The sequence below is a fragment of the Chiloscyllium punctatum genome, chromosome 27 (assembly GCF_047496795.1).
Source record: "Chiloscyllium punctatum isolate Juve2018m chromosome 27, sChiPun1.3, whole genome shotgun sequence".
Classification (NCBI taxonomy): domain Eukaryota; kingdom Metazoa; phylum Chordata; class Chondrichthyes; order Orectolobiformes; family Hemiscylliidae; genus Chiloscyllium; species Chiloscyllium punctatum.
The window spans coordinates 79,241,992-79,269,192 of record NC_092765.1 but is presented as its reverse complement, the minus strand read 5'-3'; positions in this window follow the sequence as shown (position 1 = coordinate 79,269,192).

Sequence of the window (27,201 nt, the reverse complement as noted above, 5' to 3'; positions counted from 1 at the left end):
TCATTTGTTATTTGCTTCAATTGTTCCTAATGATGTAAGTTTTACATTCTAACCCCTTTCTGGGTAAAGACTTTGACACGTCCCCTCTGCAAATTCCCTGTTGGATTCAATAGTGACTACAATTATATCAACAAATTCAGCGGGTTCTGACATTCACAAGCAGAAAGACCTTTTTTATGTCTTTAATGGCCTCTACCATGTCACTCGTTTTCAACGAGACAAGTCTGTCCAATCTTGCTTGATGGATTCAAATTCAGTTTGATATAATTCCAGTAAATATTCGTAATCTATTCCCGACTGCCTCTTCATGAATATTACAGTGCGAAGATCAGAACTGTTTGCAGTGCTTCAAGGTGATCAATTCATGGTTCGACACATATCTAACACATTTCATTCTGTAATCCCAGAAATAAACCCATGCTTTACTTTTCATTATAACGTTACAAACTGGCGCCATTTATGAGTGATTCATTTCTATCTCTAGATCCCTCTGCCCTATTTAATTACAAATTTCCAAAGAGATAGTAGTCTCCTTATTCCTTTGTCAACAATGTACTACTTCACACGTGAGTGGAAATTAGCCTTCCAAAGCTTTGACTGGAATATTCTCTTAAACAAATCTTTCCAACAGTAAGTCTTTCTAAAAGCAAAACTCCAATATGTTGATTAGCTTCACTACATTGTGGAAACAGACCCTTCAGCCCAACAAATCCACACAAACCCTCTTAACAGTATCCCAACCAAACCTGTTCTCCAACAATTACTGTTGGTTAATGCACCTGAACTGTGTATCAGTAAATGCTCTGGGCAATTTAGCTAGACTAATTCACCTAACCTGCACATCTTTAGATTGTGGGAGGAAACCAGAGCCTACAGGAAACCCACGCAGACACGAGAGAAGGTGCGGTCTATACACAGAAAGTCGCCCAAGCCTCGAATTGAAGCTGGGACCATTGTGCGGTGCAGTAGCAGTGCGAACCACTGAGCCTCCCCCTTTTTTCTTAAAAGATTGAGTGCATTCACCCAGCTTTTCCTGATCACAGATGACAACAAAACCATCCAAAAACGTGCAATGACCGACAAACCTCAGTTTATTAAACCGTGAAGTTTAATATTACTGATCAGACTGGGGCAGTGGAAAAATATTACCTCTCAAGTTCAGCGCTGGTTCGCAATTGTTTCATGAAGCTGAATGCTGCTGCCTCTGTTGGTCCAACAGCACGGTCACTTTCACAGGAGCTGCTGCAACCTGTGCACTTGCCATCATCTCAATCAGAAAGAATTAGTACAGCACAGATGAGATGACAACTTGGATCACATTTTGCTTTCAAAATCAGAGGCCCTTATTCAACCCATCACAACTCTGCCACCTGATCGAAATAGCTATTTGGCAAGACTACTGATCTCACAGTAAGGCAAATAACTTATTTTTGAAACTTTTCAAATTAATTTTTGGAAAATATTATTGAATCAGCTCTTCTTTGAAAAAGGAAAAGATAATGTGAACATCGAAGCATCCAGTGTTTAAAAAATCACATGCTCAGTCACTGATATGATTTGTTTCGTAACGCTTAGAAAAATGTAACTTGGGGTGAGAAGGTGAACTCTAAGAAAAAAGGTGAACCACTCGCAGATACCAAAGTCAGTAAAGGACAGTATTCACAGGCAAAGATTGACACAGCAGCAGATGACTTAAAAGGAAGAGAGTTGATCATGAAAATAAATTGACAAAAACTAAACATGAACAGCAAAAGTTTCTATGGGTATATAAAAATTGAGTAGCTAAAGTGAGCATCGACCCCTTCGAAGATCTGATTCAGAAATTGATAATGGGTACAGGGAAACGGCAGAAAATTTAAACCGATATTTTACATTGGTCTTCATGGAAGAGGATACCGTTATCATTCGAAAGATGGTAAATAAGCAAGGTAATCTTGGGTGGAAAAATGCTATAACTGTCTTTATCACAAGGGACAAAGTAATGACAAACAAATAGGGCTAAAGGCAGACAGGACCAAATGGCCTGGATCAAGCGTTATTAGGGTAACTGGCTGAAGAGATATTGGAGGCATCAATTGAAACATTCCAGAATCAGTGGAAACAGGGAGCATCCAGTGGATTGATGCGCCTGTTCAAGAAGGGAAGGGAGACAGAATTCAGGAAACGACAGTCTAGTTTGTTTAATATCTGTTTTGGTAAAACGGCAGAGTCGATTATTAAAGGAAGAAATAACAGGATATTTAAAAAAGCTTATCATTAACATGGTATACTACGTTTTGTGAAAGTGAAGCCATATGCGACAAATTTGCCAGAGTTTGTTGAGGAGATAACAAGTAGGGCTGTTAAATGGAAATCCAATGGAGTTCTGTGTATGGATTGCAGAAATGCGTTTGATAAGGTGCTACATAAATGTTAATTGCATAAGATAGGACCTCACTGTATTGTGGGTAATGTATTAGAATAGACTGAGGATTGGTTTCCCACACCGGCTGTTGCTGAGTCCTCGCTTGGAGTACTATATACAATGTAAGCTCCCATATTTAAGAAAGGATAAACCGGCATTGGAGGTTCACTTAGCTGCTTCGAGGATGAACAGGTTGACCTATCATGAGTAGATAGATTTTGACCCTTATTCTTGTAATGATGAATATCAGCAAATGCAGGAAGCACTGCACACGCTCCAGCCAACAATTGCTCCGGGTGATTGATGTCAGCGCGGACCATTGAAAGGACAGTGGGCGGAGCTGGAGGACCTGGTGGGGAGGTTGCTCCTCCAACCAATCAGAGTGTATGATGGGCGGAACTAGAATAAACCACGTGATCATCATCACTTGTGGAACAGATTCGCTCTAATCAATGCTCGGGAATATATGCAGCGAAATGGTATGGAAAGGAAGAAATAAACAGCAGGAAACGGGATAAAAACTGTGTTGCTATGAGGGGAGAGGTTTTACAAACATATTGTGCATGTCAGAAAACGCAAATTTGAACGTCCCAGTGCAGTGTTTGTAATAAACGGGTAATCGCCTCAGCGTGGCTGCAGGCCTGAGTGAGTGCCGTTATCTTTATGGGCGGCAACGATTCACTGGACACATGCGCGGCCGCTACCTTTGTCGGGGGCAAGGTTCAGCCCAGACTTCTGGGCAGCCTTCTCTGGTAGAGAGTCATAGGGTAGGATTTACACAGAACCAGTCAAATGGATGCTTTGTTAGGGATTTGTTTTGCAATTCATTTGAATGATTTGAATGCCAACATAAGAGGATGAGTTAATGAGTTTACAGGTGATCTAAAATTGAAGGTATTGTGGACAGCAAAGAAGGTTACCTCAGAGTATAATGGGATATTGATCAGATGTGTTTTAATTTAGATAAATGTGACGTGCTGTATTTTGGAAAGGCAAATCAGGGCAGTACTTATACACTTAATGGTAAGTTCCAGGAGAGTCTTGCAGAACAAAGAGACCTTGGAGTGCAGGTTCACAGCTCTTTGCAAGTCGAGTCGCAGGTAGATAGGATAGTGAAGAAGGTGTTCTGTCTATTTTCCCTTATTGGTCAGAGCATTGAATATCGGAGTTGCGAGGTCATGTTGCTGCTATAAAGGACATTGGTTCAGCCACTTTTGGAATATTATGTGCAATTCTGGCTTCCCTCCTTTCAGAAGGTTGCTGAAAGATTACAGAAAAAATTACAAGGATGTTGCCAGTGTTGGAGGAATTGAGCGACAGGTCAATAAAAGTTGGGGGCTGTTTTTCCTTGAGTGCCATAGGCTGAGCGGTGATTTTAGAGAGATTTTTAAATTCATGAGGGGCATGGATAGGGTAAATGGACAAGTGTATTCCCTGGAGTGGAGGTGTCCAGTGGAGGGCATTGGTTTAGGGTGAAAGTGGAAATAATCAAAGGGACCTTAAGGGCAACTCTTTCATGTATTGAGTGGAATGAGCTGCCAGAGGAAGTGGTGGAGGCTGGTACAATTAAAACATATAAAAGGCATCTAAATAGATATATGAAGAGGAAGCGTTTACAGGGATATGGGGCAAGTGCTGGCAAATGGAAATAGATTAAGTTAGGATATATGGTTGGCATGGATGAGTTGGACGGAAAGGTCTGTTTTGGTGCTATGCATCTCTATCACTATGGAATTAAAACAGCTAATAGTGCTCTGGTTCACCTCTGGGCACCCTGATAATAACTTTGTTTAATAGCTAGCTTCCTCAGTCTTTAACAATGGGTGTAGTTTTGACCTGTTTAGTTCTTTACGATTATTTTTACAGACCATTTTGTAAACGAATTTCTCACTTGCGCCCAGCCCCTGACCATGTGCTGTTCTGAGAAAGTGTCCAGCCTGAAAACTTGTCTTTAAACATTTAGACTAAAATGTAATACTGAATTATAGAACACATTTACTGCACTAGAAAATAGACACGCAGGAAGGTTCCGAAAAACGGGGGAATCTCAAGGAATGCAGAAGATAGGGACATCTGGGCTCAGCAAGTGATAACAGAATGCTGTCAGGCAATTAAGAACATTTACCTTAGCATCGGTGAATCTGTGCGAACAGGACACCAAGTGATAACATTCCCAGGTACTATCGAAAGCTTTGTAATTAACGGTTGGATCTTGTTCACTATAATGGATTGTTATTACCCCTTGCCAGCGGGGCAGACATAGAGAGATAATAAACTTTGCTGACTTGGGAGTTCAATAGGACATGAGAGAGAAAGAAAGAGAAAGACTATTGCAGAGCTGAGGCTGTTGAATCCAGTCGAAAATTAACTCTTAGTGCTTATCTGTTTTGGTTTGTATTCCATTGCATTTTGAGACTTTTTGATGATTTTGAGTAGCCATTATGAAATGCAAACTCAGTAAAACGAAATATTGATAAAGCTTTAACTTGCTTTAACTTACTGCACTTTCAATTCTAACCAATAAGATCTTATGTCTTGTTTGAATTTGAATCACAAACTTGAAAAGAAGGCATGTTCAATTCAAGACAAATGAATCGTTTTAAATATAACCTTGGAGTAACATTTTAGCATTAGGTACACATGATTCTGTGTTTAAGATAAAAAAAGCCGGAATCTGCTCCGAGCTTAAATTTATTCTAAACCTAAAATTGAAGAGGTTCTGGCACAATCTGTCGGGAAGCCATTTTATGGTCAAACGTTTGTCCTCCTTGCCACGAAGCCATTTTGTAAAACAATGATATCAGACATGCGAGCTGTGCAAGGTGTATCTCCCACTTAATTTAGAGTGGTACTTCTTTATAGGAACTTCTCGCCAGCAGAAGCCTAAATCGCCGGGAATTGCTTTTCCCACTTGATGGATATCTCAAGGCCTGTAGGAGTGATCAGTCAAGTGCACACAGACCTGGCAACTAACTTTTCTTCCCTACGAATTAATGTCTTTCTCTGTTGTCTGTCTAATTAAAAAAATGCAATGATTTTGTAAATTTTTGTATGAATACAACCACTTTCTATCAGTACATCGGATTAACCTGCTGGCGTAATTGAAGACCTGTTAGCCTACTCTCCTAGGTTATTAGAATCTAGATGGTTTAGCTTGTAGGTATCAGTGTTATGTTGTAATAATGATACTATTAGCGAATAAAGGGGATGGCTAAAATTAAACTAAACTGTCTGTAAGTGGCTTTTGTTCGAGACTTCAAAGAGTATGATCTCCAGGATGAACCAAGAGAGAGGCTTTACCAGTTTGAGTGCACAAGGGATTCCCTGGGCCATCTCAACTCTGTACTTTAACAGCTCTATTATCAGATTAATATTTTCCAGAATACCTTTCACAGTAAAGAATTCTTTTTTTTGTCCAATAAGCAAGTATAATTTTCTTCCATTTCTAACTGTCAAATTCTGCAATATTTTCATTACCTGTAATCCATTTTGCACTCCCTGAAGCATCAACTGTGTTTGTCCTTACAGAGATAGAAGTGATAAATGTCAAAGTCCTGTTGCCTGTGGAGAGGGAGATGTTTGACTTTTTTGTACTGCTGCAGTATGTATGGTGAAGGTACTCCACAATTCAGTTGGGTAAGAGGCATTGCAGATCATTCACTTAACGACAGTGAAGATTTGAAGATAATTCCCAATCAACAACAGTTTTTATTTTTATTAGCATGCTTATAATTTCACAAAAATATTATTAAGAACTTGAGACATAAGGCCAAACATGGAGATATTAAGTCAGTTGTCCAAAAGCATTGCCAAATAAACACGTTTTGAGGAATACCTTAAAGGAGGAAAGCAGACTAGTGAGGTTTTGGCTGTGAATTTCAGACCTTGTTGCTTTGACAGCTGTAGGTACAGCCACACAGGTGAAGTAATGAATTGACACATCATTGGGAGTCTCGAACACATTGGGTGTGGTGCAGGGAGCTCGGGATGTTCAAGGCAGAGAGTTTTAAATTAGATTAGATTACTTACAGTGTGGAAACAGACCCTTTGGCCCAAGAAGTCCACACCGACCCGCCACCCACCCAGACCCATTCCCCTAACACTACGGGCAATTTAGCATGGCCAATTCACCTAACCTGCACATTTTTGGATTGTGGGAGGAAACCGCAGCACCCGGAGGAAACCCACGCAGACACGGGGAGAATGTGCAAACTCCACACAGAGAGTCGCCAGAGGCGGGAATTGAACGCAGGTCTCTGGCACTGTGAGGCAGCAGTGCGAACCACTGTGCCACCGTGCCACCCACGCTTATTGTAGCTTATAAATGGGAGACCTTTGATGAATGAATATGTTTTGGTAGAACTAAGTACTTGGGCGGCAGAGGTTTAGATTTTCTTGAGATTACAGTGAGGTTGAAGGTGAGAGGCTGGCCAGGAGTGTGTTTGGATAAATAATTCTGGAGATAACACGAGCATGGATGAGAGTTTCAGTATATAAGCTGAGACAAGCGTGGAAGCAGCGAGAAATAGTGGTTTTGGAGTGGAACTGGCCTGTCACTCTCACCTCACCTCTGGGATTCAGCTGGTTGTCAGGTTGAGTCCAGGTGATAATGCAATCGGAAGCTGACTGGGCCTGGTGGAACATAAAATGAGTGTCGCTCAGCTGTTTGTTGCTGAACAGCTGCTGCTTGATAGCCCTTTTCATGACACCTTGCATCACTTTACTGCTGATTGAGTGTGGACTGAAGGAGTTAAATTGTCTGGGTTGGATTGCCCTGTGCTTTTGTGTTGAACATGCCTGGGCAATGTTCCACATTGTTCATAGATGTCAGTACTGGAGCAGTACTCGGCTTGGTGGGTGGCAAGTTCTGGAGCACAGGCCATTGGTATTATTGCCTGTATTGATATCAGGGCCCATAGCCTTTGCACTATTTAACCATTTCTTGATGTTATTCGAACTGAATCGAACTGGCTTAAAAATCACATCTGCGATGTGAGGAACCTTTGGAAAAGGCTGAGATGATCATCCCACTTTACACTTCAGACTGCAGATTGCTGCAGATTCTGTTGTCTTTTCTGGTGCGTGGATGTGTGAGGCCCCTCCATCAGTAAGGGTGGAGATATCTGTGATGCTTCATCCAGTGAGTTGTTTAATTGTCCATCACCATTCACAACTGCGTGTGGCAAAACTACAGAGCTCAGTTGTGATCCACTCGTTGTAGAATCACTTAGCTCTATCACATGCTGCTCATACTATTTGATAATCAGGTAGTCCTGTTTGGTAGCTTTACTAGGGTATTTCTCATTTTACGATATGTCTGTTTCTGCTCATGGCATGTCCTCCTTTCCTGTCCATTGTGATGAGTGAATGCGGGATGTACAAACCCATGAGATTACAGATTGTGCTGAAGTACAATTCTACTGATGTTGATGTCCCACACTGCCTCATAGATACCCAGCTTGAATTCCTACATCTGTTCGAAGTTTATCCCATTTAACACAGTGATAGGGTATTCAACGCAAAGGTGGTTTTTCTCAACTTTAAGGCGAGACTTTGACAGCAAAAGTCAAAGTGTGAAGATCGCTCTTACTGATATTGTCATGGACAGATGTATCTGAAGCTGGTCAATTCATAACAATGAGCTCAAGTACGTTTTTTCCCTCTTGCTGATTCCCTCACCACTCGCTGCAGACTCAGTTGAGCAACTGTATCCTTTAGGACCTGACCAGCTCAATCAATAATTCTGTTGCTGAGCTAGTCTCGATGGTGGACAATGAAATCCTGTGCCCAGAGTACATTTGACACCATTTTACTTCTTCAGTGCTTCCCCCAAACGTTCTTCAACAAGAAGGAGAACTGATCCATCAGCCGAGAGAGGACGGTACGTGGTAATTCGCAGGAGCAATGAGACTTCCTGGTGTCCCATCTTAATGCTGAGTACTGCCAGGACTTCAGTTGTACGTTTTACTATTCTAGGTGAGAAGTTAAATACATCAGGTTTGTTTGCTCATTTTAAATATCTCTAACCCAGGTTTTATTTCTTTGTGAAACACTGTCCATCATCCTGTCTCCTCCATCCTCCCTCCAACAACAAGAGTTTGGAGCACATGGAGTTTCTCTGTCACTAACATTGAGATAATCTAATCATCTGCCTCTGCTGCTTCCCTCCCTCCCACTAGCCCACCGAGGTAAACTGCCTCACGTGGTGCTCCTGGTTTTTGTCTTCATATTACGTCTTTCTCCATTCTCTTGTCATGCCTTCTCAGAGCTCATCTTGACCCTTCAGACATTCCAACTGTCTGTTTCCTCCTCCTCCTCATTACTCCCCTTTGCTGATTCACAGATATTGCTCCTTGTTCTGTCTGTCTGTCTTTCCTGGTTATGTCCTTCGCACCCATTCTATGAAAAACTAATATTTTTCCTCACTGTCGTTGGAAAATCTTGCTCAATCTCCAGTCTCCCATTCCTTTCTGAATTCCTTGTATTTGGTCTCCCGCCAGGATCTATCCTTGGTCCCTTCTGTTTCCTACTTACATACTGCCAGGAGAGGAGCTCAATCTCCTCACTGACGGGGAGGCTCTTGCTCTCTGTAACTTCAATTACTGGGAGCTTCTTGCTCCCTTTAAACTTCAAATAGCGGGAGCCTCTTGCATTCAATAAATCTGAAATAGCAGGAGCATCTTGCTTCCTATAAACTCTAAATACCAGCAGCTTTTGGATGCCCATGAACTTCAAATACCAGGAGCCTCATGCTCTCTGTAACTTCAAATGCTAGGCGGCTCTTGTTCCCTAAAAACTTCAAATACCGGGATGCTCTTGCTCCCTATAAACTTCAAATATCAGCAGACACTTGATCTCAAAGAATTTCAAATACCGGGACCCTCTTGCGCCCTATTATATTCAAATACAGGGAGTCTCTTGCTTTCTATTAACTTCAATTACCCGGACCGTCTTGATTCCTATAAAAGTCAGATGCCAGCAGTCTCTTGATCCAAGTAAAATTCACATACCTGGAGTCTCTTACTCCTTATAAAATTCAAATACCGGGAGACTCTTGCTTTCTAAAAACTTCAAAAGGCAGGAGCATCTTCCTCCCGATAAACTACAAATACGGGGAGCCTCTTGCTCCATATAAACGGCAAATTCCGGGAGCCTTTGCTCCTTGTATTCTTCAAATACAATAAGCTTCTTGTTTCCTACAACTTGAAATTTCGGGAGCCTCTTGCTCCCTATAAATCTCAAGTACCAGGAGCCACTTGCACTTTATAACTTCGAATGACAGGTGCCTCGCGCTCCCTGTAAACTTCAAATACCAGGAGCCGCTTTCTCCCTATAAACTTCTCATACCAGGAGCCTCTTGCTTTCTACACTCTTCAAATATCAGGAGCCTCTTACTTTCTAAGCTCTTCAAATAGTAGGAGCCTCTTGTACTCTATGAACTCCAAATACCAGGAGCCTCTTGCTCCCTATATATTTCTCATACCAGGAGCCTTTCTTCCTATAACTTCAAATACTGTGTGCCTTTTGCTCCCTATAAACTATCAAATACCAGAAGCCACTGGCTCCCTATAAACTTCAAATACAATGAGCATTTGCTCCCTATAAACTTAAAACAACAAGAGCCTTTTGCTCCCTAAAAACTGCAAATACCAGAAGCGTCTTCCTCCCTATAAACTTCAAATACCAGGTGCCTCTTGCTCCCTATAACTTTGTATACCGTGGGCCTCTTGCTAACTATAACTTCAAATACCGGGTGCCTCCAGCTGCCAATAAACTTCACATACCAGAACTCTCTTGCTCCCTATAAACTTGAAATACTGAGAGACTCTTGCTTCCTACAAAATTCATATACCAGGAACCCCTTGCTCCCTGTAACTTCAAGTAGCAGGAGACTCTTGCGCCCTGTATCTTCAAATACCAGGAGCCTCTTGCTCCCTATGAACTTCAAGTACCGGAAGCCTCTTACTTCTTGTAAACTTCCACTACCGGAAGCCTTTTCCTTCTATAATGTACAACTACCAGGAGCCTCTTACTCCCTATAATGTTAAATACCGGAAACCTCTTGCTCCATTTAAACTTCAAATAGCAGGAGCCTCTTGATATCTTTTAACTTCAAATACCGGGACTCTCATCATAATTATAACTTCAAAGACCACACGAATCTTGCTTCACGCAAACATCAAATACCAGAAGCCTCTTGCTTTCTGTAAACTTCACCTACCGGCGGCCTCCTGTTCCCGAGAAATTTCAAATACCATGAGCGTCTTGATCCCAATACACTTCAAATACTGGAATCCTCTTGCTCCCTATAAAATTCAACTACCGGCAAGCCTTTTTCTCCCTATAAACTCAAGTACCAGAAAGCTCTTGCTCCTGATAACTTCAAATACCAGGAACATCTTGCTCCCGAAAACTTGAAATTCCAGGAGCCTGTTGCTCCCTATAAACTCTTAATACCCGGAGCCTCTTGCTTCCAATAAACTTCAAATATCGGGGGTCTCTTGCTCCCTACAAGCTTCAAATACCAGAGCTTCTTGCTTCCTTTAAACTACAAAGACCAGGAGGCTCTTGCTCCCTTCAAACTTCAAAGACCAGGACCCTCATGCTTAATATAACTTCAAAGACCACGTGTATGTTGCTTCACGCCAACTTCATTTACTAGAAGCCTCTTGCTCTCTGTTATCTTCAACTACCGGGGTCCTCTTGCTCCCTAGAAACTTCAAATAACAGGGCTGCTTGGTCCTAATAAACTTCAAATACCAGAAGCCTCTTGCTCCCAATAAAATTCAAATACCGGCTAACTTCTTGCTCCATATAAACTCAAATACCAGAAGTCTCTTGCTCCTGATAACTTCAAATACCAGGAGCCTCTTGCTCACTATAACTTCAAATACCGGGGGCCTCTTGCTCACTATAAACTTCAAATACCATAAACCTCTTGCTCCCTACAACTTCAAAGCTAAGCAGCCTCTTGTTCCTTTTAAATTCCAATACCAGGCGCCTCTTGATGCATAAAAAATTCAATTACCGGGAGCCTCTTCCTCTCTATAAACTCAAATACCACAAGACGTTTGCTCCTGATAACTTAAAATAGCAGCCACTTGCTCCCTATTAACGTCAAATACCGGAGCTCCTGCTCTCTCTGCAATTCAAATACCAAGAGCCTCTTGCACCCTACGAACTTCTACTACCAGGAGCCTCTTGCTCCCTATAACTTCAAATACCGGGGACTTCTTGCTCACTATAAGCTTCCAAAAACAGGAACCTCTTGCTCTCTACAAACCTCAAAACTAAGCAGCCTCTTGCTCCCTATAACTTCCAGTGTTGAAACCTCTTGCTCCATATAAATTTCAATTACTGGGATCATCTTCCTCCCTATATACTCAGATGCCAGAAGGCTCTTGCTCCCGATAACGTCAAATACCAGGAACTTCTTGCTCCCTATTAAGTTCAAATACCGGGTGCATCTTGCTCCCTGTAAACTTCAATTATTAGGAGGCTCTTGCTCCCTATAACTTCAGGTACCGGGAGCCTCTTCTTCTCAGTAAACTTCAAAAATCGAGAGCCTCTTGCTCCCTCCAAACTACAAAGACCGATTTGAGTAGAGGCAAGGCTGACCAGGAACACATAAAGGACAACTGAAATGACACTGGCACAAAACACCTTGACGGGGTAAAGACCATTGAGACTTGTTCCGTAAATTAACTGTCCGATCTTCTTGGTGCAGTTAACCATTGTGATCGTCATTCTTGGTAACATTCCATTCATCGAAGGAATCAGTCTCTCGGGGCACATAAGGACATCTTTTTGGCATAAACGGCACACAGTTTCTGGTTGCTCAGAATCACACGGGTAAGCAGCCCCTTCTTCAGCACTAATGCTGGTGAAACGAGTCCACATAACAGGGTGAGTTCGAACTTCAAACATAATGGTCGTTCTGGATCAAGGATTAGGATATGTAAAACAGAAGAATTATGATTCGAAACATGCAGCTATAGCATAGTAGTCTGGTTTGTTACCAAGTGATTGCGGTTCCTCTCCCAGTTCCCCATCGTCTCCGTCTCCATCATCACTCCCCCATTCCGCCCCCCCCCCCCCACCCCAGAAGGGGCTCATCTGATGACCTTGGAACAATGAAGGTGAACCCAAGCGGAATGCAGTCAGGCTGGTGAGGAGAATCTGGAAGGGCCCTGACCGTTGAGGTTGGAGGCTGTGACTTGTCTAATTCTTGATGAGAATGAAAGAGCCTGGCTCAACAGTTGGAACATTGTTGAGGGAGGGGAGTTTCTCATGAGCAGCACAGTCCTTTGAATGAAGAACTCACAAAATTTTGGTCAAAGAAAGAACACAGGAGGGTATATCCTCAAATCAACTGTTTGAAAGGAATAGAGGAGGAGGCATCATTCCATAGTGAGCAGACAGCTCAACCTTGGATGATTTCGCCTGGGGACATGCGAGTTTTCCCCACAGGAATGCATCGTAGATGGAACAATACCAGAAGCACCAACCTAACCCAGGAAAAACCTGTCTCAGGAGTCCATTTGGGAAGTTTAGTTTTCTGACTCTCGTCAACATGCTCCACGAACCCTGCAGCCTGTGGAGAAGAAGCAAAATGAAGTTGATGGTGGATCCCAAACTGAGAGCATAATTTCTCATCAATATCCCCAATAAAATGAGGGCCATTATCAGAAGGTAGACAAACGCGAAAACCAAAATGGTAATAATCTCCTTGAGTAAAACATTTACAACCATTTTACCAGTAGCGTTGGAAGTGGGTAAGCTTCAGCAATGACCAAATATTTATCGTGCTGACACATTTGTAACTCAATGAAATCTTTACACATCTTTAACAGTTGGCATTAGTTTGTCAGAGGTCGACTCACCGTTGTCAGGACTTTCAGTCTGTCTCATCATGTTAGGCATCATGATAAGATGGACGTGAGAATCTGCTCCTGCGGCCTCATCAACACCACGGTCACCAATGGCGACAGCGGATTGGCCAGTGGTATGCGAGAACCTGAAGAGGTCAACAACCCTGTGTTTGTCCAGACTTGACCAAAAACATTCACAACTTTGAAGGTTTCTCGGGAGTCAGTATAGCCGTCAACAAGGTGGCATGGCGGCTCAGTGGTTAGCACTGCTGCCACACAGAACCAGGGCTCCAGGTTCGATCCTAGCCTTGGTCGGCTGTCAATGTGGATTTTGCACATTCTCCCCGTGTCTGCGTGGGTTGCCTTTGCGTGGTCCGGTTTCCTCCCACAGTCCAACGTTGTGCAGGTCAGGTGAATTGGCCATTCTAAATTGCCCATAGTGTTAGGTTCATTCGTCAAAGGGAAATAGATCTGGGTGGGTTACTCTCCGGAGGTTCAGTGTGGATTGTTGGGCCAAAGGGCTTCTTCCCACACTGAAGGGAGGTAGTCTAAAAAGAACGAAGGCTCGTCCCGAAAAAGCAGGAACACATCAGTTCAAAAAGTTCAGCTTGAAAATGTGTTGCTGGAAAAGCGCAGCAGGTGAGGCAGCATTCAAGGATCAGGAGAATCGACGTTTCGGGCATGCTCCCTTCTTCAGGAATGAGGAAAGTGTGCCAAAAGCAGGCTAAGATAAAAGTTAGGGAAGAGGGGCTTGGGGAGGAGGGTTGGAAATGTGATAGGTGGAAGGAGGTGTGGGTGGGGGTGGGGTTGGGGGTGGGGGTGGAGAAGTCAGGAAGAAGATTACAGGTTAGAAAGGTGGTGCTGAGTTCGAGGTTTGGGACTGAGACAAGGTGGGGGAGGGGAAATGAGGAAACTGGAGAAATCTGAGTTTTTCCATTGTCGTTGGAGGATTCCTAGGCGGAAGATGAGGCATTCTTCTTCCAGCCCTCGTGTTGCTATGGTCTGGCGATGGAGGAGTCCAAGGACCTGCACGTCCTTGCTGGAGTGGTAGGGGGAGTTGAAGTGTTGAGCCACTGGGTGGTTGGATTGGTTGGTCCAGGTATCCCAGAGTCACGGTGGACGCTGCAGAACCTGTCAGATTGTGGACATAGATAGCACTATTACACATGGGAACACCTCCCACCTTGTATATGGCAGATACTCATGTGACTCAGCCAACGTTGTCTATCTTATACGTTGCAGGCAAGGATGCGCGGAGGCATGGTACATTGGTGAAACCGAACAAACGCTACGACAACGGATGTTTGGGCACCACACAACAATCAACAGACAGGAGGGTTCCCTCCCAGTTGGGAATACTTCAGTGGTCCAGGACATTCAGCCTCGGACCTTCGGGTGACCATCCTCCAAGGTGGACTTCCGGACAGGCAGCAGAAGAAAGTGGCTGAGCAGAGGCTGATAGCTAAGTTTGGTACCCATAGGGAGGGCCTCAACCGGGACCTTCGGTTCATGTCACATTACAGGTGATCACCATTACACTACACACACACACACAAACACACACACACACACACACACACACACACACACACACACACACACACACACACACACACAGATAATCCTACACACACACACTCTCACATATATACGGACACAGGTGCGCACAGACGCGCACACAGACACCCACACACTCTTATAGACACACACACTCCCACACATGCACCCCTTCACAGACTTAAGACACTCTGCACTCACTGCACACACACGTTCTCACACTCACAACCCAGACAGACAGACACACACACACACACACACAGACACACAGATAGACAAAGAGCCACATGCACACATATTTTGTGTGGTGAATTTTTTTTGTACTCGCAGAGTTACATTGCACTTTGATCAAAAACTGCATAATTCATGCGGAACTCTGAGCTCAAAAACTGCATGAAATTATGTAAAACTCTGTTATCTAACTTTTTAGATCAGAATCAATATAAACATCAGGTCATAGACTGAGAACACAGGGGGAGAACACCTTCAACATGTTGTCTAGCTATCACCATTGTTAACAGCTAACCCGAGAATGAAGCTTTTTTTTAAAAAAAAGAGTTTTGTGATTTACACATGAAAGAAGTGAAACTATCACTGTAGTCTAACAGATGAAACGCTTAACAGACAATCAATTCTTCAATGTAAAATTTCAATTACATCATACTGCAAATTTTTGATGTAAATTCTGTGTTGCGATCGAGCCCTCCACAATCACCTGATGAAGGAGCGTCGCTCTGAAAGCTAGTGTGCTTCCAATTAAACCTGTTGGACTATAACCTGGTGTTGTGTGATTTTTAAATTTATATGAGATGCAAATTTTAAAGAATTATACTTGACAGCTGAGGTCCCTGTTCTACAACACTGCCAAAGGTCCTACTTTTAATTGTATGGGTCCTGCTCTTGTTTGATTTACAAATCCAATACCTCGCATTAATCCAAACTAAACTCCATCTGCCACTCCTCTGCCCAGTGAGTGATATTACAACCCCCTCACCTTCCCCATTTAATTTTAAGATGCCCATCCCGTCTCCAGGAGGCCTGCACACTCCAGCCTTGATTTGCCTTGTGTGGTTAGAGGGAGGATGGACGGTTTGCAGACACAGTCAGTGGGGAGGAGAGACTGGACAGTAATCACCGGCCTGGTGTCATTTCACGGTTTTAGGCAGAGGGCAGACACATGTGAGAGTTGGTTTATACGGATCGGTGTTTTGGGACCAGAAATTATGGTCTTTCTCCATGGCTGGTGTTCAGTAATAAATATCAATTTGAGATCCTTCATTGGGCAGAGTAAGTCTGCAGGAATTCTTTCCTTAATATTGCAGACTACAGATAATAGCGATTAAAGGTGTTCATCGTTCATTTCGATCTTGTACTGTTTAACAAAACAAAGTGCTTTGTGTAGTTAAGTAATGGTAACCTGATTATAATAAATCCACACCGAGCTGAACGGTAGCCCTTAAAATTTGACCCCAAAATCTGGGTATAGAATTGTAGTGGGTAGTGTCCCTGCCTCTGAGCAATGGCTCTGGGTTTGATTACAATTCCTGAACTTGCTTGGGAGTGTTCCTAGCTCTGGACCAGAAGGTGTGGATTCATGTCCTGCCTGTTGCAGAGGTATGTCACAGCATGTCATATCAGGCTGATGAACAAACGCGCAGGAGAACACTGTTACAGCTTTATGGGTATTGCCAAGTGGAGCTAGTGTCCCTACCTCCGGGCACAAATGTCGAGGTGTAAATCCCACAGAGGTGTCTCCTAATACATCTGAACAAACTGATTAAACTGGTTTTAGAATTGTGACTTGATGGAGAAAGAACAGGAGTCGGTGTTGAATTTCAGCATTTAGGCCCGGGATTTTTGTAAGTACAGCCATTCATGTTGATTGGAGTCACATTTCGCAGCAGTAGCAGTTTATAAAATCAGAACCGTCATGGATAGGGTGAGTAGTCAGGGTTTTTCCGGGGGTTAAGGGCATCCAAAACTAGAGGACATTGGTTGAAAGTGAGAGGGGAAAGATTTTGAAGAGGCCTAAAGGGCACCTTTTCACGCAGAGGGTGGTGTGCGTATGGAATGAGCTGTCAGAAGAAGTGGTGAACGCTGGTACAACTACAACATGTAAAAGGCATCTGGATGCTGACAGACCTGCCGAGGTTTTCCAACAATTTCTGTATTTGTTAAAAAACCATTCATTTTTAACACAGGTATTCTAAATCCATGAAACATTTTATTTTTTTCATGACGTAGGGACATATAAACATATCTTCAAATCGACCGAGACCATTTTCTGCTGAGGGTATGGCTCTGTGTATGACAGCAGCAATGATGCACCGACATGGAACAGGGAATGGGATGGAGACATAGTTTGGAAAATGTACAAGGAGACCTCACATGATCCAGTTTGGGAGAGGATGACATTATTGTATGATTCAACTCAGAGAGGGAGAAAATGTAATCTGCCTGAGAAGAAATGGCCAATTGCACTCTCTCTCCTTCATTATTCCTCATCACAGCAATGTGTACGAGCTAAAACAAAATTCTACTGTCATTGTTACCATTCTTATTTTTATAGAATCCCTGCAGTGTGGAAACAAGCCCTTCGGCCCAACAAGTCCATACCAACCTTCCAAAGAGTAACCTTCCTAAGCCCTTACAGTTACCACTGACTAGTGCACGTAAAGTAGAAATCCCTGAATACTATGGACTATTCGACCAATCTACCTGAATTATACAACTTTGGACTCTGGGAGGAAACTGGAGCACCCATCAGAAGCTCACGCAGACAAGGGGAGAAGGTGTAAACACCACACAAATAGTTGCACAAGACTAGAATTGAACCCAAGTCCCTGATGCTGTGAGGCAGCAGTGCTAACTACAGAGCCACTGTGCTACACTGGAGCCTCCTGACTGCCTAATGCAAGGGGAATTCAGCCAAATCTAACTCTCCCAGGATGAAATCCCATTGCTAGCAACTGTGTGAGTAGAATATCTTCTGAAACAGAATATTATTTTGGACAATCTCTCAATTTTTCCTTGTGTCATGAGGTACACTAATATTTGGACAAGGTTCTTTCAATGTGAAATTGCAGAGATTTTGTTCATTGTGTGTGTATGTGTGAGTGTGTCTCTGTGGGTGTGTGTGTCAGTGTTTTGAGAAAGGGAAGTATTGATTCTTTATTTGCAACATCCACACAGTTTGCCACCATAGTTTGAGTAACATTGCTCTGGATCATAAGCTTGTTATTTTAGCCGATTAAAGAAACTAGCCTGACTGGTTGATAAAACTGACCCTGACCCAGTCTGAAGTATCATCGGCCATATCACCAACCTGGTTATATTTAAGATTTGTTGTGAGCAGTGGAGCAGTGGGACTACAAAAGAAAACAGTGACTCGAAAAACCGGGGAATTATAGACCGGTGAGCCTGATGCCAGTGGTGGGTAAGTTGTTGGAGGGGATTCTCAGGGACAGGATTTACAGATATTTGGGAAGGCAAGGGCTGATCTGGGTAGACAACGTGGTTTCCTGCATGGGAAATCATGTCTCATTAATTTAGTTGAGTTTTTTGAAGAGGTGACAAAGAAGATTAATGAAGGCAGTTTGGTAGACATTGTCTTTCTGGACCTCAGCAAGGTATTCATAATATTCCGATTGGTAGGGAGATTAGGAAGTTTCAGTCACATGGGATACAGAGGAAGCTAGTCACAATTAGCTTGAAGGAAGAGGGATATTTTTCAGACTGGAGGCTTGTGAGCAGCACTGTGCTGTAGGAATCAGTACTGAGTTCACTGCATTTCATCATTTATGTAAAGGATTTGGATGTGAATATCGGGGCCATAGTTAGTACGGTTACAGATGACATCAGAAAGGTGGTGTAGTAGATAATCGCAGTGTACAACGAGACCACAATTAGATGGGACAAAGGGGCAAGGAGTGACAGATGAAGTTTAATTTAGATAAATACAATGTTTTGCATTTTGGCAAGGCAAATCAGGGCAGAAATTATACACTGAAAGGTAAGATCCAGGGAAGCATTATGGAACAAAGGGACCGAGGACTGCTGGTGCATTGTTCCTTGAAAGTGGAGTCGCAGGTCGACAGAGTGGTGCTGTACACATTTGGCACATTTGCCTTTATCAGTCAAAGCACTGAGTCTAAGAGTTGGGGTGGCATGTTGCATTTGTACAGGATGTTGGTGAGGACACTTTAAGAAAACTGCGTACAACTCGTTTGTCTACAGAAAAGATTTACACGGATGTTCCAGGACTGGAGGTTTGAGAGTCAGGGAAAGGTTGATTAGTTTGAGATATTTCTCCCTGGAGTGTCAGAGGCTGAGGAGTGACATTATAAAGGTTGATAAAACCATCAGGGGTATGGATATTCTGAACAGCCACGTTCTGCTCCCCAGTATCGGGGAGTCCAGAACAAGAGGGCATAGGTTGAAGGGGAGGGGGGAATGATTTAGAACGGAACTGAAGGTAAATCTTACTTACAAAGGGGTGTGTGTGCACAGAAAGTGCTGACAGAGGAAGTGGTGAAGGTGGTTACAATCATACATTTTAAAAATATCTGAAAAAGGAGGGATATTGGCCAAATGCTGGCAACTGGGACTAGGTCAAATTTGGTCTGTGATCGGAGTGAACAGATTGGACTAACGGGTCTGTTTCCACGCTGCATGACTCTCTGACTCTGTAAGAGGGATGATGAAAAATTCAGAAGGTACCTTTCAAGTCAAGAGTTCTCTTCACTGGAAGTTTATCGTGCCTCTGTGTTCATATTGATTCAAGGCTGCAGAAATTAAATATTTGACATAGAAGTGATTCATGGATAATAGGATACAGACAGGAAAGTGAGGCTGAGTCCACAACCTAATCAGCCACAATCTTCGTGCCTGGTGGAGAAGGCTCAATGTCTCTAATGATCCACTCCTGTCCCTCAGTCACATATTTCTGTGTTCCATTCAGCCCCTCAAACCAGCTGGACAGGAGCGGTTGGAGGCTACTTGCTGCTCTTACCTGATGCACAGAAACAGAGGAGACCATTCAGCCCTTCTAGACTGTCACACATGCTTTGAGGTGATTTGGGAAATATAACTGGAAAACCCAGGATGGGTATGAAAGACAGCCGTCATCTCACTTTACAGAGTTTCCATTCTCTGCAACTTGTGCTTCATGTGTTGGTCATGTTGTAGACTCAGATTCACTGAATAAAGCCCCCATACCTCACCCAGCGATGGCTCACAAAATCCTCTGGTATCCCTGACTGCAATATATAATAACAGAACATCCATGAAAATAACACCCACTAACTTTCCAATAACAGAATGTGAGAACATCAGAAACAGGGGTAGGTCGTTCACTCACCAAACCTGCCTTGCCCTTCACTAAGATCATGACTGATCTGCTGTAGGTCTCATATCCTCTTTCATACCCAATTCTTCATAGTCCTGAACTCTCTGACAGGTTAACATCCATCGGCCTCTTCTTCAAATACTTTCACTCGTCTAGCACCACGAACACTCTTGAGAAGAGAAATCCTGACAGTCAATACCACCTGTTTGAAGACAAAATCTTGCTGCTCCTATTTCATGGCCTAATTATATGAACAAAAGAGGTTAACACAAGGGTTCAGGTAAAAATGACTGACACCGATATCAAGGCAGTGGTTGACTTCTGTTGACATCAAGTAGCTTAACAAAACTGGACTTAATGGGATTCAGAGTAAACTCTCCAGTGTTTGGAGTCAAACATGGCACAAAGGAAGATGTTCACCATCTCAGTCCTGGGTCACCTCTGTGGGAGATTCTCAGGGTAGCTTTCTCTTCACAAACATATTCAGCTGCTTCACCAATGTATCCCCACCCTCGCCCTCCCCACCATAAGATCAGATGTGGGAATAGTCACTGAAGATTCCCAATGTTCAGAATAATTTTACGCCCCCGTCAGATCCTGAACTGGTCTGTGTCCATGTGCAGCAAGATCCAGACTCCATTGAGGCTTGTGCTGTTGAAGGGTCCATAACATTCATGCAAAAACACTGTCTGACACGGCACATTGCCACAGTAAAATAAGAGTTCATTCTGCACCTCACGCTGGTTTCACAGGAATATGAGGAAGTTTTTCAGCCCATTGACACTATTGGGGAAGAACAGGGAAAGCCAATTCAGTGCCTCCAGCCTATTACTCAGGGAGAGAAGGAGTCTAGTGTGGTGGGCCACACCAGAGCCCCTCGAAAAAAATTGATGGCGGTAGCCTAGATTCCAATGTTTTCTTATTTTAAAGGAAATGTAAAGTGTCTGTTCCAGATGCAATGTGACTGGTCAAACTACTCGGTGTGAAGCAAAACACCATCTACTTAAACACGAAAGATGAAATAAAACCAAAGAAAGAAGAACTTAGAAAAACGTCATTATATTGGACAAATTAACAGAATAATAAATCTAGGAACTAATACTAATGAACTGTTCCAGTACTGGAAAATCCTATAAACACTGCCCTTGGCATAAAGTAATATTCAGACACAGAATGTCACAAATATTTCTCCAATTCAGGATTTAAAAACAGCATCAAGAGAAAATTCAGAGAGATTAGCAGCCAGGAGACATGCATTAAAGCTTTCAACTCTGTGGAGACCCCAATAGTTTCTGATGTTACTGAGAAACCAAAACCCAGAGATCATAATCTGTGAGAGCTGACCACACCCATTCCATCTGCATTAAAATAAACCTTCGGCCTCACTCGTTGTTTACTCAAATGGTCTTAAATATCCAGCTTGATAACGATCGTTCTATCACTTTCTTCAAAGAAACCAGAACAAAATAATCTCTTAAAGCTACAGCATCATCACACTTGTCAGCACATCGAACTGTCAAACAGGAACCAGGAGTCAGGCCCTTGGCCCTGTCCAATCGGACGAGGAAGAAGCCAATCAGTCCCTTGAGTCACTTACACAGAAACAGTAGGAGGCCATTCCCACCTCAATTCACTGACACAGTGGCAGAATGAGGTAATTGATGCTGATTCTTGATGAATGGCTTATTCCCAAAACGTCGACTCTCCTGCTGTGATTTCCCAGCAAACCACTCTCTACTCTGATCTCCAGCATCCACTGTCCTTGCTATCTCCTAATTGATGCTCCAACATGATGAACAAGTGGAGCAGATGCTGCACAGACAGACTGCTCCACGTTGTTCCTCCTTGCTCCGTCGCTCATGATACACACGTGGGTCTTTAACGTGGTTTTCTAGTGGTGAGGAGGAAGCCATGTGTCTTGTATGAAGTCACAAGAAGGCACCTTCCATTTCCGAGAAGAAGGCCTGGTGTTCTCAATGTCGGGTGGAAGCTGGTGGGAATGGCTACCTGTTTCAGAATGAAGATATTATGGCTGCTGTTGGGTATTGTGAGCAACATGACGTTCAGTACATGGTCACACGCCGACTGCACAACAATGTGGGGAAGAGTTAATTTAGGCATATAAACGATTAGGAAAGTCATGTTTGACTGATGAATGGACTCTCTAAGTTCAAAAACTGCTGATCTTGTTCATGTTGACCTTGTCGAGTGCATGTACTGTGTAGTGTATCCTGTGTGCCTTCCTCTCTCCAAGCCTATTTCCAACCTATCATCTGTCTGGCCATGCTCACTATGACCTGCCTCCACTGCTCATAAATAAAGTTTTTCCCTATACTGAGGTACACTTGGTAATAAATCAAACCAACCAATCCTAGGTAAAGTATGGAATTTCTTACCCTGTCAATATCTCTTCTGGAAGTAAATGATTGCTGCCAATCCTCGTGTTTAACGTCACCATTTCTTCTTCTTTCACAGCTCTACAGATTAACCACTCAGCTTCTTCACTCTATCCTTGTGATACCATTACCCGTGTCTGTGGTAAGGAGATCATTCCTGACAAAGGAGAACAAATCTGTACAGAGTGCCCAAAATGTTCTCTCAGCAAGGCTTTACAACAGCTGGAAGGTGGCTTTACTTAGGTACTCGAATCATCTTACAATGAAGCACAAGATACCATTGCCTGCACCCATTACTTACACAGGATTTGATTCGGAGCGGTCAGCATAGACTTGTGAGTCGGAGATCATGCTTCCCAAATTTGTTAGAGTTCATTGATGAAGTGACCAAGAAGGTCGATGAGGACAGAGCGGTAGACGTAGTCTCTATGGATTTCAGTAAGGCCTTGATAAGCTACTGGATTAGTGGTGCTGGAAGAGCACAGCAGTTCAGGCAGCATCCAAGTAGCTTCGAAATCGACGTTTCGGACAAAAGCCCTTCTTCATGGCAGGCTGTTCTGGAAGGTTCCATCACGTGGAACGCTGGGGGAACTGACCAATTGGATGCACAGTTGGCTTGATGGTAGGAAGCAGAGGGTTTCGCAGAAGTATGCTTGTCAGACTGTCGGCTGGGTCCATTGCTGTTTATTGTCTATGATTTGGTTGAGAATGTACAAGGCATGATTAGTAAGTTTGCAGATGACACTAAAATAAGTAGTAGCGTGATCAGTGAGGAAGTTTATCAGAAATTGCAGCAGAACTTTAATCAGGTGGAGAAGTGGGCCGAGAAATGGTAAATGGAATTTAATATAGATGCGTGATGACTTGCATTTTGGAAACTCAACTCAAGGTAGGAGTTCCATGGTGCATGGGAGGGCCTTAAAGGGTGTAGTGGGCAGAAAGACCTGGAAGTTCAGGTGCACGGTTCTCTGAAAGTGGAGTCACAGGTGGACAGGACAGTGAAGCTGGCATTTGACAAATTGGCCTTCATCAGGCCGGACATTGAGTACAGAAGTTGGGAATTTATGTTGCAGTTACACAGGACTTTGGTAAGGCTGCGCTTGAAGTATTCTGTTCAGTTTTTGTCACTTTGTTATAGGGAGCATTTTATGAAATTAGGAAGAGGGCAGAATAAATTGCAAGGACCCAATGGTCTGAGTTATAGGGAGAGGTTGGACAAGTTAGGACCTATTCTATAGTGTGTAGGAGATTGGCGGGGGGGGGGGGGGAAACTTATAGAGCTGTATAAAACCACGAGGGGTAGGGATAGGGTTAATGCTCTCAGTCTTTTTCCAAGGTGTAGTGAATCGAGGATTAGAGGGGATTAGTTTAAGGTTAAAGGGGAAGGAATAAAAGGGAACCTGAGGGGCCACTACTTTACACAGAAGGCTGGTACGTTGATGAGCTGCCAGCAAATGATGTTGAGGAGGGGTACATTAACAACATTTCAAAAGCATTTGGATAAATATGTGGATAGGATAGGACTAAAAGGATGTGGGCCAACTGCAGGGAACTGGGGTTAGCGAGGATGGACATTTACAAGGTGGAGTCGAACCTCTCTGTTAATTAAAACCAAACACCCAGAAAGGCTCGCCTCACCCCGTAATCAGTTAAAATATGACTGGCACAGATCTCCGACATTCCACTAATTAAAGAAAAAAATCACATATTAGTTTCTTCACTTTTGTAGTGAACACTGAACAACTGCTGCTCACAAATGCAAGACCCTCTTTTCTCAGCTGCTTACTCTCTGTTTCCAACTCTGGAAAAATATGCTATTCTACCAACCACATATTAAACATTACAATCTCAAGACCACACAGTCTCGATCTTCCTCGCTATGTTCACTCTTCCAGCTGCTGATCTCCCTGGGTCACATTTTGTTTTACTGCAAGTAGGTTTGACATGAACATGTATCTTTGATAGAGAGTGTTTGAGATGGTCAGTTAGCAATCCTGCTCTACAACAGTTACTGAATGGTAGTGGCTCTCCCTCTAGTGTTCAAAATGCTGGGTTTATATACTCCCCATGGTACAATAATTCTCAAAATTTGATTGCTCTCCAGGTGTCCGAACAATAATATTCAAGTTCAGTTGGCTTCTGGTATCCTGAGCATTATTTAAACTACTAATATGTTATTCCCCACCTGCTTCACTCTTTGCTGTGCCCTCTTCAGGTGCTGTTTAGTTCACTTACCTACTCCATCTAATCTCTCCCTCACCTCACATACATAATCCAAGTGTGAGATCTCCGACTTCGATCCTGTCAATTTAGGTTTAATTCAATTCAAATGACTTCACTTCATGTACGCTATTAACTCAATGGAAGTAAACTGAGTAGACTTTTCTGGGGCATCTTCGTTGATAAGCAATTTAATAAGGCACCTTTACCCCAATCATTCGAACAGGCTAAATAATCGAACAGGCCTACACATCAGTGTAAAAGACAAGCATGTAGTATCTGTGCCATCCTCAGCAAGAAGTGTTGAGTCGATGATCCATCTCACCATCGCCATGATGCCCGCAGAATCACAGATGCCAGTCTTTAATCAATTCAATTCCATGCACGTGAGATGAAGAAACAGCTGAACACAGCAGATGCGACACAGGTAATGGGCCCTGACACCATTCCTGCAAAAGGACTGAAGACTTGTGCTGCACAACAAGCCGTGTCCCTGGGAAAGCTGTTTCGTTCCAGCTTCAACTCTAACATCTCCCTGACAATGTGGAATATTACTCAGCTATGTCCATCCCCTAAGAGTAGAATAATTACAATCTGACCAATTACCACTCCCTCAGTACAATCACGACAGTCAAATTGGTGGGAGTTATTTTTGACAGAGCCGTCAAGCAGCACAGAAATAACCTGCTCAGTATGGTTTCTGATAGGTCCCTATGTGGAGATGGTGTTGTTGTGGAGATGTCTCTGGATTACTAATCTCGACCAGGCTAATGCTCTGGCAGATTGTGGAAGTTACAAATAATTAACAAAATATTAGGATGCAAAATCTGGTTTCAGAAATATGACCTTGAAGCCAATGTCGATTGTCAGCACCAATTTCCTTCCCCAAAGTACTTTCAGGAAGTGAATCTCCTGTGCTTTCCTGATCTTGACTAACCGTGACTCCAGACACACAGACATGTGATAAACTTTTCAATGGTCTCTGAAACGACCAAGCAATTTACCTAATTATATCAAAATGTTCCGAGATCTTAAAGGATAAAATCAGACAAAACACCCGGGAGCAGCATCGGTATTGGAAGAGGGTTACCGTGAACTCAATCCTGTCGCCCCTGCAGACTCACAGAATCATACCTTACAGACAATGTCAGGCTGTTGCTTTACGAGTCTGTTTATTTGTATTCGCTGTTTCCTGCAAGCTGTCCCATTCTAGAAACATGTCCGTATATTACCCTAAATCCACTAAGGTTTGATTTTGCAAACTAGGCTTGGCACTTTACCAAAGTTTTTTTCGGAAAATCCAAATGTACTACATCCATTGCTTCTCTTTCATTTATCTCCCAGTCTGTTTCTCAATCTTAATTCCCATTTCATAAATTTATGTTATTGTTGTCTATAACCATTATTTTCAGTCCCAATAATTTCTCCTAATCCATTTACTAAATATGTTCGATGTTCCATGTACTATATCATTTTCCCACACCAGACTTGGTTTTCCTCGTGTTTTTAGAAAGTTTTGTGAAGACAGAACTGAAGTAGTGGGTTCATATTTCTGCCATTTCCCTGTTCTCCATTGCCTATTCTCTGGTTTCAGATTGTAAGGAAGCTGCACTTATCTTCTCATACTTCTCACATTGGCATGATTTAACAAGCTATTACAGTTCACTCTTGTAGCCCTTGTGAATATACTCTTCAGAAACCGATCAATTCATGCCTCCAGCTGCTCAATAATTGACCATCCATACAATACACTTAGAGGAGCATAGACTCTGTGCTAACAGAAATACAGCACGATCTATATTAGTCCCACTTTCCAACACCAGGCCCATAGCTATAACACTTCGAAGTGCTCGTCCAAGCACTTTCTAACGGTTGTGGGGTGACCCACGATAACTCCCCTCTCTGCAAGTGCATTCCAGACCCTAACACCCTCTGGATGAGAAGAAAAATAAAATCCTCTCTGTACCTCACTTTAAAGGTGTGCTCCCTTGTTCTTGATCCTCTGACTAAAAGCAACAGCTGTTGTTTATCCACGCCGTCCATGCCCCTCATAATCTTACCCTTCTGAATCGCATCCCTCTCAGCCTTCTCTGCTCCAAAGTAAGCAACCAGAGCTTGTCCAGCCTCTCTCCATAGCTGATATGCTCCATCCCAGGGAACATCCTGGTGAATTCCTCTGCACACCCTCCAGTACAATCACAACCTTCCTGTCATGTGGCTCCCAGAACTGCATACAGTATTCAATTTTGTCCTAACCAAAGCCTTGTATAACGCTTATAATCTATGCCCTGATTAATAAACGCTGCACCCAAGGTCCAATTCTTAACTAGTCCATTACCCTGTCCAGTCACATTCAGGGATGTGTGGAAGAGCACTCTCTGAGCTTCCTAGCGTGGTGCCATTCAT